Below are 13,278 nucleotides of genomic sequence, written 5' to 3' on the forward strand. Positions count from 1 at the left end.
TGTATCCCTATCTGGGCAAGCACTTTACCACGAAATCCAGTGCCAAACGCTGTGCATACAAGGGATCTACGCACTAGGAACACTTGATGCGTAGTTTGAGCAATGGTGCTCAAACACAAAAACTTGCTCAAAGCTTTTAACGACCAAGTCATAAAATGGGCTTAGGGAGTAAATTCATTATGGATAATGGCCACATGGTTGAAAAAGGGGGGTTCTAGAGAGAGAAAATCACTTTTTGCCGAAGAACTACTTTTGGGGGAGCTCTGGATAGCAAAAAAAGATTTTTCAAAAGTTTTTTTAAAAATTTGAATTTTAGGGTGTTTGGGTGCACGTTTTGACTTTTTGAGGTCAAAAAATGCTTTTTTGACCATAAAATAGTTTTAGGGGGGTTTTAAGAAGATGAAATTTGAGTTTTGAAAATTTTGAAAAATTTCAAATTTTTGGGAATTTTTCAGAACCGGATAAAAAAGGAGGGAAGTTGGAGGTTCCATATGGCCCACCCACCCCCCCCCTACCCCGCCGCCCCCCCCACCCCACCCCACCTTCTCACTAGGTAAGAGCCCATTTAAGAAGTGTAAGACTACTTTGTCCCCCTACATTTTTGAGGGCATAGAGTGTGTCCACCACCCTCTTCTCATTGGCTGGCCTCTAATTAACCTTAATCCCAAAGGGCCCCTAGAGGGTTCATATTTTTCCTAATGATTTCTTGACTGTGCAAAGCAAAGTGCTTTGGCAGAATCCATGAGAAACACAATGTGCAAAGCAAAGTGCTTTGACAGACTTCATGTAAAGCAAGGCTTCTATTATATGCCACAATATTATCCATTCATTTTAGATTAAAGATAATGGCATCGATATTTGGAAATAAGTGGATATAAGCTGTTGAGAATCATAGTTTAAGTTTGGTAACAATGAACAGTGATGTATCCATGTCAGTGTATTTATGCAGGGCACGCATAAGAGTTGCTCAGGCGGTTGAGACTGTCACTATAGCCAAGGGCTTTTTACAATATTCTTCTGATATGCATGCATGGCATGCTGATATGGTGGATTTTTTCTCCACTAAAATATTGTTTACACTTCCGCAATAATATTAGCTACTTTGTTCACGATGATTTGAGGCTGCTCAATGAGCTTGTGATTGTTGTATATGTATACAACAACATGCACTTCACATCTTTGGCACTACGCAAAAGGTGCAGCCAATAAATTTTATACTTCATGAGGATAGTAAGCTAGGCATGGCCTCGCTATCCAGCCAGCCATTCATGGAATAACATGAATAGCTTAAGAGAGCCTTCACGTAGGTAATCTCTTTTCATGGAGGAAGCAGATTCCTTCACTATTTGGTTGTGAATATGATTCTAGATGTAGAAGACATGTTGCTTAGTTGCAGCATCGATTTTGTTTCTAGGGGTAGAATTTTCAGGGGTATGACCCAGCTACTACACAATCACTCCATACATGTTGAGAATCACAATCTAATCTCATCACAATTGTACTTTCAATAAAAGAATTTTACAATCTGCCAAAGGGTAGTAGACAAGTTCAACTTTCAAAGTTGATTTTCATCACTATTAGACACGATAGACATTGTTGATCATCGTCGACTACTAGTTTGAGAAGTTTTCATGCAGCATCTAACTAAGGAGTTTGGGAATGACGATGCTAACCAAGGAGTTTGAATGGCTAAGGAAACACCCAAGTTTATAATCAAGGGCTTTGGGTTGCAAAGGCAACACCTAGGGTTACATGTGCAATAGTGCTTGCATTTCACTAATTTTCAATTAGTGTTCCTAGGCCTCTGTAGGCGGGAAATTTGGGCAAGTGCCTTTGCCTATAGGTAAGTGAACACTATGCTCAACCTCCAGGTACTAATCTCTTGGTTTTGTTTCATTTTTGAATAGACTTTGTTTGAATTTTTCAAGTCGGATGAATAAACTTGAATGATTTCATCCATTTTCGCTCTTCAGACAGATGACAAGGTCATGAAAGACCCAAGAATTTAGGGTCGTAGTGTCCAAAATAAATTTTTGTAGGGATTTATTTGGCACCTGTTGTCACATGGGATACAACATAATCTAGGAACTCAAGGATTTCAGTTTAGCCAGCGTGGAGCAAGGTTAATGAGGGTCCCTCTCATGCACGTCGCAACGTGTTTACAGGTACCTCCACACATAGGTACATTTCGTACTTGAAAGAAGTTCTTTTAGACATCTTTAGTTGAGACATATTCCACATGTTGAGAATATGAGTCTCTAGGACTGACACTGACGCCCGCTATTTCAATTATGTGTCGCGACGAAGTCCCTAGGTGCTGGTCAAATCCATTTTATAGACCATTTTGAGCACACTATATCACGAACAATTTTAATGGCAAAAAATTGTCGGATATACAGAACAACTTGTTAAGGTTACAAGTGCTGCTTAAACAACATTAACGGATGGTTGTTTACGCATATAGCAAGGCTATATATCAAGTGTTGATAATGAAAATGTTTCATTTTTTGTACCTAGAAGTGATTTATGTTTGACCTTCTATTATGGTTCAAATGTTTCAGTAACGCTTGCAAATGATTGCAATCGAACGTATTTAGATTCTTTTTAGAACTATTTACATTTCTCTTTTATGTGTGCTAGGATCATCACATTCTCCATAAGGGTTGGCAAGTATGATTATAAATATGCAGGTTCTCCTAAATGCATACACACTAGGTGTTATGGGCCCTAGTGTTCAGAAAAGACTTGTTTGGAGCGGCATGTATCTTCATCACATAAGTTGCTTATGAAGCATTTTGCAACATCTCTATGAAATTACTTTTGGATCTACTAATCACCCAATAGAGGTCAACCCTGTTTGGGTGCTTATGGATCTTTCCACTCAACCAAGATGGTTATTCATAACATTGTTGATGTTTTAGCAATGTTGTAAGGGACAGTGATCCCTATTAACTAGTCATTTTGGAAGACTGTTTGTAAACCATGGGAAAACAAACCTCAATATTGTCAGTATCCAAGGAGATAGGCAGATTACCTTAGTACTGTCATTTATCCAAAGAGGATAAGCAAATTAGAAAGTGTAATCCTATGCTAAATGATATGCGAAGTGCGTACGTTAGTACCAAGCAATACAATTAGAAAGCATTTATTGCTCTGGTTGGAGTTTGCTTACCGTAAGTTAAAGCATGTTTGCGACTAGGTTTAGTCTCTTCATGTATAATTCAGGTTCTTAACCTTGAACACTGGTTATAGTGGGGTTGTTTACTCATACGAGAAGATAACAAGTCAAGGACTTAAACTTGACTGATGAGTTACGTCAGCAAGTTACTTGCATGTAAAGTGAAAAGAGGTACTCTTTTGGGTACTTCTTGGTTGTGACAACTCGTTTAGCATACTCAAGCGAGATCTAAATGGAGTCTATACGCTATGTTGTAGGACAACAATGTTAAGAATCAAGATGTTACTCTTGGTTTCATTGAACCTCCTACTAAACCATGTGCCGGTAAAACAAACAGTTGGATCCATGATGGATGCCACTATGGAAAACATTAGTGTTCTTATGAAGATACAATCGCTTTTGTTTTTGAGGACGAAAACGCTTCTCCAAGGGGGAGTAATGTCAGGCCTAGGGTAATATCGGGCGGCAGGCCAATGGCCAGGATGGACATGCGTTCAAGGGGGGCCTATTATTAGCACGCAAGGCCTATATAGGGCATGGTCGCGTGGAAGTTGTATGGTCCAGTATCTTGCAGTCTTATAGACATGGTTCGTTGTTGTGCCTACCTCTCAAAATGTTGTGTCCATCATGCCAATTGACACCCAAGGGATCTGTCATGCCTGCCTCTCAGGACGCTGCTGAAAGGACCAAGTTGCCAGCATCAAAATGCTACTCCAACTTGCTGATGGGAAAATGTTGCCAATGGTCTAGGGGTCTTAAAATGTTGTAGCCACTCCTTCCATTACTCTTCTTTGCACCTAATTCCTCCCAGGGTCATCAAGCATGGAGCTCCGATACAATGTTAAAGTCAACGATGTGGAATTGTAGAGTAATGGGGAGAATACAAGCGAGCGAGAGAGAGAGAGAGAGAGAGAGAGAGAGAGAGAGAGAGAGAGAGATGAACCAAAAAATTGGGAAATGAATTAGTTATCATACAATAGGGCAGAGGTGTTCCTTATATATTAGCCTAAGGGCCCTTGTGTACACCCCTCAACAAATTGCCCTACCAAGAACTTTGAAAATAAGTTTAAAAAATACCTAAAGCCAAAATAATTACATTGGGCCATTCACTTGACATGTTATAAAACGTTAACAACACAAGCACTACACAATGCTGCAAGTAATCTACGTGCAAATATCTCTCAAAAAAAAATGGCTTGTATACTTCGTGCTTAATTGTGTGCTTGGGGTCGGCAAGACCTTTGGCTTATTGATAATTTCCCTCTTATAATTTCTCAATTTAATAAAACAAGTGGTTATAGGGTAGCAGCAAATCAAGTTGGGTTATAGGATACCTTAACCTTGCATCAATGAGTCAAAAACGTCTCTTTCTATTTACATTAAGAAAGGTGTTTCGCTGCTCGTTAAGGCGGCTAAAGGCTTTGTCAAAGTCTTTTGGATCCTTGATGACACATGTTATTAGTGATGACATGTACAAATGTACATTCTATTGGTCTCTTGATGGTGCACATGTAATGACACATTCTATTAATGATTGGCATATGTAATGACACACGTTATTAGTAATGACATGTACAAATGTACATTCTATTGGTCTCTTGATGGCGCACATATGATGGCACAATCTATTAACGATGGCATTTGCAGATGCACACTCACTCTTTAGCAATCCTATGTATGCATCTTTTTGGTCTTGTTAGTGTCCTGTTGATAGCAAGACTGACACTAAGTCTCTCTCTCCTTGTTCCATGTGGCTACCTTGAAATACATGTTTAGTAACACATCTATCATAAATAGATAAACCTTGATGAGTGTGTTGACATTTTCAAGCAGAAGCATTGATTAAAATTTCTTGATTACATGACTTGGAGAGAACTGGCATTAACAAAGGAGATCAGAACACATAGACAAAAATGCTACATTGACACACTAAGAAAAGGTACTCACCTAGGCAAGAACCAAAGTCTCATGATATTCAGTGGGAGCAAAACATTACTATGTAACTATGGATACGCATGTGAATGAATAGATGTAAACACACACATAGACAGACAGAGAGAGAGATGTATGTGTATGTGTGTGTGTAATCTACTCATATTACACACACACACACACATATAAATAATCCGGGGCTCGAGAAAATGTAGGTTCGAAACTTATCAAAATATGGCAGGAGGATTTGAGGTTGACTCAAATTTCAAGATTTTTAGTTGAATTGAGTGCATGACGCATCCTCTGCACGGGGGAGAGGGAGAGGGAGACATAGAGGTATGGGACGAACGATGAGCTCCCAGTTGTATATACTAAAATCATCGTGGTTTAGTAGATATAGAGTTTAGTATATAGAGAGAAGACATAAGTTCAATTTTATATAGATTTTTCTTTCTCAAATATGGTTTTCATCTTCTTAGGGCAAGTTTAGACTAGTCGGGCGGCAAAAGATATCTCAAAACCTGCCTCCTCTCACATCATTCACATGTGACAAAGCTCCAACAAGCTATAGCCAATGAGAGATGGCGCAAGAGTACCTTCGGCCTTTAGCACTGCACCCCATGACTCACATTGTACAAGTGCACGGTAGAAGTGTGTTTTTGAAAGAAGAAAACAGGGAAGAGGGGGGGGGGGGGGGGGGGGGGACTCGCCCAACTTTTTGTGGGTCTGGAGTTGTCATCTTTTCTTTTGCTCCAATTGGAAGGCTCCTTTCACCCCTTTTGCTGGCTACTGCGACAGCCAGGGTTCATTTTTGAAGGTTGCAGAGCCCTTCAAGGCTACTTTTGACCTTCAAGAGAAGTGGCAAAGTTTTGAAGATTTGCCTACTAAAGGCTATTTTAAAGAGTTGTCCTTGTTGTGGAAGGGCAGACCAAAGACAATGTTGCCCCATGAAGGGCACTTTTTCCTGAAAGAAATTCAATATACTTGCATATTATATGGTACTAAGTATAGTCGGAGGTTGAGGATCAAATGGTTGCACTTTTATTTCTGTAGCTTATTACATTTTTGTGTTGAATTTGGCTTTAAAAAGTAAGTGTAGATTTAACTATTTCTAATTTCTAAGGGCATGAAAAAATGTAAAGACCATTTGAAGGGCAAATTTTTAAAAATGCCCTTCGTGAAGAAGAGCCTAAAAGACCTTCCATAGAAAGGTTGGCTTCAAAGGGGGCGGAGGGGCAGAGATTAAGAAAGGAGCATAAGTCTCTAGTGGCACATGCTCATTTGGCCAAAAACAAGATAGAGGGCATTTGGACCTACCTCAGAGTGGAAGAGGGCCCCCCTCGACTATAAGTGGCATGCCCAAAAGCGAAGGGATCAACGGTGGAGGTTTGATTTGCCGTTGATGGAGTTTCATTGAATAAAAAAATTAGGGTCCAAGCCGTTGTGGATGTCCATTGAAACCCTGACCTTCCTCTCGATAGAGTAGTACCTATCGAACCCAGCTAGCACGCATCACTGTGGGGAATGCAAGACCACAAATATAAAAACATGTCCCCCCTTTGCACGGAAATCCTGTTGGATGGATACGTCGCGATGGACGACAGCACAACGAGAACTCACCTAGCAAGATTTGTCAGCTAAGGACGAAGCTCGATCCGCAGACGCGTGGAAGCAAGTATAAGGTGTCAACCTACACTCGACCGACTCCTAACTAATTCCTACAGAGGTCTCTACCCAATGTCTAGTCACAGCTTTCAAAAGTGCATAAGAGGAAACTTCCTACAACGATTTCTAGAGCCGAACACCCATCAAACAATCTCGAAATACCACAAAACTTGAAGGAGACCCTACTAACACCAATAGGTCGCTCTCCCTAAGGTCTATGAATCAAAACCCCAACCCAAAACACTCGGTGCAAAATCACATAGGATGTCTGGCCGAAATTTACAGGTCTTCGTTTTCGATATCTAAAGTGTCTAATGTGTAGCTCTACTCAATGTGAACGTGTGGATATGCTGCAATGCAAAATCGGACAACGTATGCTCACCGAATCACTAGATGAAGCTCGTAGATGGAGCTAGCAAACCAGACCGTACGCGCGCAATGTAGGTATTGGCGCGTAGCTCTTGTCGGGGGCAACAAGGTGCACTTCTCCGCACTTGATTCCGACCACCGGTGTACACGTAGCGTTAAGATGAAGCTCACACTCGCTCTCGTACACAATACGTTCACTCACAGACTTCAAAACTTCTTTTAAAAATGACAAAAGGTCTTTCATTAAGGTCAAAAAGTGGTATAAATACCTTACAATTCTCAAATCCTAAAGTTCCAAATCAACCATCTACTCAATCTAACTATCAAAACTGGGATAAAATGTGGAAACTTCTGTAAGCCCCAATATTTACAAGGGGAAATGTCGAGTTTTCTCAATAAATGAATAATTACAAAAAATGATAATCTGTCGAGTAGTCAATTTCCAGGGTGTGTCTAGCTTTTAACACTCCCCCCCCTCCTTGCTCATGTCGTCTCCGAAACATTATCCTTTGATACAATGCATGTATCACCTCCTTGGAAGGCTGACCAGATAGATCATATGCACATCTGTAAGTATCTTGAAAGAAGAAGATACTGTTTGTCACCTGGCCCGGTTTGAACGTCTTGAAAACTGCCAAAAGGGTTTTGCAGATCTTTCTCATTATTATGCAAGAAAGGTCAGGTGAGCCAGTGAACAATTTGATGGCGCCCGTTAGGATTTTCACCATGTATTGAACACTTATTCTCTCGCCTGCCTTCAAGCCTGGCAGCTTCGGATAGTTCAGCCAAGTGGGTTGGCTTCTTTGGAGTATCTCCTGGGCCTTCCACGTCCATATCCTTGGTAGAGGGCAAAAGCTTATATTATCTATGATGAGTTTGGGTGCCCCTACCAGATGGATTAGGTAGTGTGGGCACTTAGTCAGCCATGCTTTTCTCCACCTGGGCTGGGAGTCGACTATTAACTTGGCCCCTTCAGGCTGGGAGATATCTGCTGTGTAGAGGGGCACTATTGGCTCTTCTCTAATCCTCTTGTTGATGGTGGCGGCTCCATATTCTAGCAAAGGGTATGGGAGAGAGAGCTGTAGCCATTCACGTCGGAGGTTGCTGGCGTCGATCTTCTGAATGGTCATGGATTTAAAAACCCTCTGCTCCCATTCCAAGGCTTCCTTGGCCGTTTCTCTGATTTCTGCCTCTATGGCCTTGCGTAGCTTCTCTTCCTCTTCTTGCGTCAGATCTTGTGGCTCTTCAAAGGGTCCTACTAGGATTTCCTCTTGCATGGGTGTGGCCACAGTCTCTAGATCTATGCCTTCCATGGCTGCCGGCCCTGTGACTGCTTGCTCTTCTGCTTGCTGTCCTCTCAGCTCTTCTATCTGCTTTAGGAGCGTCTATTTCTCCGCTTCGGCTTCTTCTCCCATGTTCATGAGGAGGTCATTCAATTCGGTGTTTACCTTTTCCGCCTCCTCCATCTTTCTCTTGATAATTTCTAGCTCATCTTGCATTGCTTTTTTCTCTTCTTCCATGCATGTTTGCATAACCACGGACCCTTCCGGCATCATCACCCTTTGCTTTTTCTCTAAAGCTAACTCTTTCTGAAGCTCTTTCATCTGTTCTTCATAGATCTAGTTTTCTGTAGTGGTGTGAGTCGAGCTAGTAGCTCTGACTCTGGTAGGAGATGCCCGTAGCCGCTGGATGGTTTGATCTTTAACTTTAAGCTGGTCCTTGAGCTCAAGGACCTCATCCTGGCTAGCCTCTTGGTCTATTTCTGCCTTTTTTTTGGCATTTCTAATGGCCTCTACTTCCTTGGACTCCTCAGCAAGTTGTAGGGTTAGGTTATCCCTTTCCCTCTCTGCATCTGTCAATGTCTTGGTGAGTTGTCTATACTCCTCTTCGGCTCCTTGCAGTCTTTGGGCTGCTGCCTGATTTTCTCTTTCCATTTCCTGGCATCTTTGCACTGCCTTTGCCATAATGGCTTGCAGCTCTGTTTCACTCTCTATCTGCCTTTGGCTTTGCTTTTGTAAAGTGTCAACTTCCAGCTTTATCTACACATTGATGCTGGTAAGAGCCTGTGTAGTGTTTTTGGGCTCAAAAAGTGTACCTTGAAGGTGTTGGGGGTCAAAAATGATTAGAATGGCTTCAAACTTGGTATATGAGCTCTTGAAGATGATGTGATTAGATCTGGAATGGACAAACACCCTCTGTAGGCCAAAAATGTCAAATAGACATCCTACGCGTAGGATGTCTACTTCATCAATTTTTGCTTGTGATCACACAAATTGGTTGGTTATGTGCTTGTGAATGTGTTGTGCAAGTTTTATGTGATTTGGACAAGTTTTGGTAGGTCTATGGACCATTATTTCCTCTATGCCCTAACTTTGCGTTTTTCATGCATATGAGGTCAATTTTGGTCCAAAGGTGATGAAACTTGGTGGCTAGCATGTAAAGGTCAACAAAAAATGTGTGTGATAAGAAATATTGAGATCTTTGCCCAGAAATGCCCTTGAGATATCCTACACGTAGGATGTCTCCTGACGATTTTTTCATGGAATTTGTCACTAGTGCCTGCCCTTAGTCCCCTTGAGTCCCTTTTAAGCCTAATTTCAACAAAAAAGTCAAATGGATAGAAAGTAACTCCCTGTGTGGATTTCAGAGCCTCCGAGCAGTTTTCTGACTTTTGGAGTGCTTTTTGGCGATGAAATTTCTTGATGTTGGTCTCCATAGCTTCCCGATCCCTTGGGGATCCTTGCCGTATGGTTTTTTTCGACTTTGGCTTCACCGGAGCTTCATTTGGCAATTTGTCTCTCTAGAAGCACCCGTGGTTGCGTTTACATGTCTTTGATGATTTGTGGTGGTCTACCACCATAGGACTTGGTTGTTGATGGTCTAGGAAATCCGCTCGTGAAGTCTGGTGGCAAACGGACATGCGGTTTGGCCGCGAGAGCTATTTGATGCTTTGTGTGTCTAATGCCATTTCTGAATTTTAGTGCCACTTCGGGTCACCTTTTGGTAATGTGGGCTACCTAGACTTGTCGAGCATGTCAAGATGCTCCTACCCATGAATTCTGGTAGCATTTGGGCACCTTTCCGCCGATTTTCCATTTGATGGCCTCTTGCGGGATTCTAGGAATTAGGGTTTTTCCCGATGGTTTTCTACTGCCTTTGGATATCCAAGACTGGTCTCCTATGCTAGGGTAAGCTGCCGATGAAGTCTTGTTGCTTTTGGGTTAGCCATTAGGTGTCCATTCTACTTGAAGGTCTCTACTGCCCGCTTTGTGTGTGAACCCTACGCTAGTTTTCGCGACAAAACGACAAACATGCGCGAAAAACTCAAGGTGGTGAGCCAACCTCTCCTGTCTGAAGCCCGTCAGGTAGTCGTGCGCGTCGTAGAAGTTGCTGGAAGTTCCGCTCACTCTAGGTGGCAGAAGCTCTCTCTCAAATGTCAATAGTGAAAATGAGCTAAAAATGAGGTGAAAATTTCTTATAATGGAGGTCCCCAAACCACTTTTCATGAAATTTGACATGTGCTCCCAACTTCTTGCGAGATGCGATTTAGGCTCAAAAATTTGTTGATTTGGACTCCATTTGCCCTGTTTACCAAAAATTTGGCATTTTGGTCAAAATCTGACCAGAACACGCTTTCCGCTCCAATCTCATAATTGCACCCCCACTGTACCATAGGTTGTCCTATAGTCACTGATCATCCCCATATTTTTTTCTTTATTACGACCGTTTTTCACCTGCTTTTTGTATTTTTGAAGTTTTTTTGCCGAAAATTAGCAAGACTAAAAGGAAAATAGCAAATCAAACCCAGAAAATCCCCAAAAATCGTAATAAATCAAAAACATCACCGCAAAACATTATATACACTCACATGAAATTTTTATGGCCGGATTTCTTCGTTTTACCAATATTTTTCCTGAAAAATGGCTATTTCCTCTTATATACACACACACACCTAGGGGCTTGATTTGGCGTTTGGCCCCATATAACTCTAGATACATGCTGTATAAGGGTATATGTACTTGGGTTAGTCCAGAAAATTTTGCAATCAAACAACAACCCTTAAAATAGTCGAAAATCATGCCCTTTTTTGCTATTGGTTCCGCATTTTTGCTATTGATTCCACATTTGAGAATGCCTCCCCCCCTCCTAGCCGGAGTCCTCCCGGACGACAAGGTATTGCCTTGGAGTATGTGCCATGAATAGGTTGAAAAATTTATGCTAATGCGTGGCCGATTAATGTGGCCCTAATTTATGCATACTCGGTCAATGCATGGAAAAATTAATGTTGTGCAAGAGAAGGGTATAAGCAAGATGCTTATTGGCATTTGCCATCGAGGTTTCTTGTTTTCTTTGCAAGTAACAGCTATAACTCTACTGCTCTGTGTTTAATTTTTTTTCTTGCTAAAAGAAGTCGCGTTGCCGCTACTGTTGATATAGCCGTAGTTGTCTCTGTGGAGAGGATTGGCTTGGCCGGAATGGCCGTGGACCGTATTTTTTTTGCTTTCCATTGGTAGCTTGTTTTTGCCGGTTTTTGTAGGTGTTTTGCTACTTCCTTTGTTTCCACTCTTTGTTTGCGGATTGGCATCCACATAAGTCGGTTGTCCTTTTGCAAATGCAGCTGTCTGCCTTTCGATGTTGCTTGTACTGAAGGGAGGTCCTTTTGCTTTTGTTTTGGTATCCAAATGCGAGTAACTTTTGGGTTATTGCTGAGCATTTTCTTTGGGATCCATATCTGTTTTATGCACTTTGTTTTTGGTTGAACTATCTGCTTCGGTTGAATTTTTTCGTTGCATTGTTTTTGGTCTGCCATGTCATTTCTATCCTTCCGCATCCATACTTGTTTCCCTTGTTCTGGTAACCTAGATGTTTGCACTGCGGTCAGTGACTTCGTATGTATGTAGTTAGTATGGTTGGCGTTTACTTGTTTGTTAGCCTTGGGTATCATGTTGTTCTTTGGTGGCACTCCTGCTTTTGGCTCTGTTTCTAGTGATTGCATTGCTGGCAGCTGATTATTTCGGTATTGCTGAGCAAAGGCTATTACCTGTTGTTCTTGTGCATGTTGAATTTTGACTGCATTCACATTCCAATCTATCTGCACATTGTACTCTTTTTGCCAAGGTTGTCCCAACAACATTTGGTGTTGTGTGCTTTCATCCTTGACTACATAAAATTTGTGTGGGTAAATATATTGATGTACTTGTACATGCAATATAGTCCAGCCCAATGTTTTCAACGAGTGTGATGTACTACTTTCCAGCACTTGAGGAGTAGGATGAAGTTGACCTGTGGACTTGAGCTGTTGGTATAATCCGTAAGAGATCAAATTTACTTGAGCTCCAGAATCAAGCAATGCCGTCGATTCAACTTGATTGCTCCCCACTTTGATTGCAATTATTGGCTCCATTGTGTCGTCATCCAACTTCGTTAGTCGAATGGCATTGATTCGCAATGGTGCTTCAACTTGTTGTTGTTGTCGTAGAAGTCTTCGTTTTGCAATGCGTTCTTTTGCTTCCGCTTGAGCTTCTTCTCGTACTCTCTGTTTCTCCTTCATTCGTTGTTTTCCTTGATGGATTTGTTGAAGCATATCCTGTGTTAGTGGTAAATGATATTTCCTCAATCGACATCCACTAATCCAATTGGGCATTTCTTCACCTGCTAATGTAGCAAGCTTGACAGCTCCGCTTTGCGATAGATCATTAATCACAAAGGGTCCCATCCCTCGCTTTTTAAGTTTCTTGGCATGTTGCTTCAAAGTATAAACAAGTACATAATCACCTGTTTTGAACTCTTTAGTGCGCACATGCTTGTCAAAAAAGTGTTTTTGTCTTCTATTTTTAGCATAGATCTAAGCTACAACTCTCAAGCGGAGTACATCTAGCTTTTCAAGATCATCTATTCTTGAAGAGAGTTCATGCCCTGTCCATTCTAAGCGTTTCGCTACTCGTAGAGTTGGAATTAAAAACTCTATGGGTAATATAGCATTTAGGCCAAACACCATGTTGTACGGTGTCGTTCCTATCGATGTTTTGTAAGCTACCCTGTATGCCCATAGTGTTGATTGTAGCTACTGATCCCAATCTGTTCTTGTCTCTGACACAATTTTAGTGAGAACCGTGCATAGTGTTTTATTTGTG

The sequence above is a fragment of the Adiantum capillus-veneris genome, chromosome 22 (assembly GCF_014529385.1).
Source record: "Adiantum capillus-veneris isolate H3 chromosome 22, ASM1452938v2, whole genome shotgun sequence".
NCBI classification, from domain to species: Eukaryota; Viridiplantae; Streptophyta; class Polypodiopsida; order Polypodiales; family Pteridaceae; genus Adiantum; species Adiantum capillus-veneris.